Source organism: Brassica oleracea, chromosome C8, assembly GCF_000695525.1.
Source record: "Brassica oleracea var. oleracea cultivar TO1000 chromosome C8, BOL, whole genome shotgun sequence".
NCBI lineage: Eukaryota > Viridiplantae > Streptophyta > Magnoliopsida > Brassicales > Brassicaceae > Brassica > Brassica oleracea.
Genome location: NC_027755.1, coordinates 14600882 through 14603157, shown reverse-complemented (window position 1 = coordinate 14603157; position 2276 = coordinate 14600882).

The window sequence follows — 2276 nt, the reverse complement described above, 5'->3', positions numbered from 1 at the left end:
GGTAGATCTCTCAATGTTGAGAGTGATCCTTTTAGGCCCTGCGAAGATAGCGAGAAGATATTAGGTCAAGAAGTACCTTATATGAGTGCTATCGGTGGGCTGTTATATCTTGCAAACTGTACCAGACCAGATATAGCTTTTGCTAACTAATCTACTGGCGAGATATAGTTCTGCTCCTACTCGCAGGCATTGGGACGGAATAAAGCACTTATTCCGTTACCTTCAAGGTACAGTTGATTTAGGGTTAATGTATTTTAGAAAACCCGAGTTTGGTATGGTTGGTTTTGCAGATGCAGGATACTTATCAGATCCTCATAAGGCTCGATCGCAAACCGGCTACGTTTTTACAATTGGTTGAACCGCGATCTCTTGGCGGTCCCAGAAACAAACTCTGGTTGCGACTTCTTCAAATCATGCTAAAATCATTGCGCTTCACGAAGCATGTCGAGAATGTGTATGGCTTCGGTCAATGAGTCACCACATACAAGAATCAAGCGGAATAGTTAACAAGAAAGAGCCAACAAAAAAATCTGAAGATAATTCGACTTGTGTTGCTCAACTCAAGGAAGGCTACATCAAGAGTGATAGAACAAAGCACATCCCTCCAAGATTTTTCTCATACATACGGGAACTTGAGAAAAATAAAGAAGTGGACATTGAGTATGTATAGTCATGCGAAAATCCGGCTGACTTGTTCACCAAAGCTCTTCCGACTACAACATTTCGAAAACACGTCTACGGTATCGGAATGCGGCATTTGCGTGATCGGTGAAGAAAAAGCTGTGTCCATTATTTTCAGGGGGAGATTACGGCAGTGTACTATTTTTCCCTTGTCATGGTTTTTGTCTCAATGGATTTTTCCATGACCAGGTTTTTAACGAGGCACTACGTAATAAAAGATGGATAATCAAGGGGGAGTGTTGCATGTGATTATCCATCTGACATCTGGAAACACGTGTGCTGACACTAGGTATACATATCATAGCCAGCATGGCACATGTCACTCTAATATTTTGTCATTTTCTTCAAGCCGGTTTATTTTACCGACCTCATTTCTCCTATAAATAGTACTTTGTGCTTGGTGTAAAAGAATATAGATGAGATCATCTTTTATCTTCTGACGCATTCTCTCACATACAAAATAATAATAAGAAAATCACATTCTTCCTCTCTCGTAATTCTCCATAACTCTCCACTAAAATACGAAAGTAAATGGCAAAAGCAAATATATTATTATAAAGTCTCTTCAACTCTTTATTTCTAACAATTCTCAAATTGCGTAGGTTCATTTGCATAAAAATTGTAGTAAGTCTTAGCTGAAGAGTATTTTTTTTGCTAATCACCACAGTATATAAAACAAAAGATGAAGAGAACACAAATAAGTACATGAACTATTATTATTGTTCAACAAAATAAGCTACAAGCTACAAATAAGTACATGGCCCTTTTTCTCACCCAAAAACAAGACACCTTTATAATCTTCAAAAGATAACAGAATCATGAAGACTAATGAGTTTCCATCAATAGCTGTAAGATACAGACAGAGTGTGAAAGCTTATCAGAACCGCCTAATCTATTTGGGTGGTTTGAAACTGTCAGGATTCAGAGAGAATTTAAATTTTACCACAAGTTTAATACCACTTTTTAAATTTATCCTTAAAAGTTAACAATTTTCATAAATACTTTAAATTTGTGATAAAATTGATTAATTTAACCTTCTAAAATCATTTATAAATGTTTAAAAATAATTTATAATACATTTATCAAATTTTATAAATCCAACTTCACCTCTTAAATACTATGCCCTAAATAAAAATCACTAAACCCTAATATCAGGATTTTTTTATTGAATGTAATTTTGAAAAGTGATAGTTAACTCAGGGTACTTTAAACAATTTATTTTATCTTGCGAGAAGGCTTCTGATTGTCTGTCCTTTTGTTGTATTTCGCGTCGTCTACTACAACTTAATTGATTATGAAATGTGACTTGAAGTTTTTTATACTAACAGTTATGAACTTTCAGTTAACACAACCTGCTGATTTGCACATGGAAAACATTCGCTCTCAAAGAGTTAGAATAGTTGATTTGTGATTAAAGGAAGTAGCTACCGAACATGGACATGTAGTTAAGATCAACTCCTAACAGAAGAATAAACTCAACCGGATTTGCTGTCGTACCGATTTCATCAAACATGTCACGACGAAACTGAGAGCGTATAGAGGGTAAACAAATAGACCAGTTCAGAACAACTAATCATATTTAGTTAGACTAACCA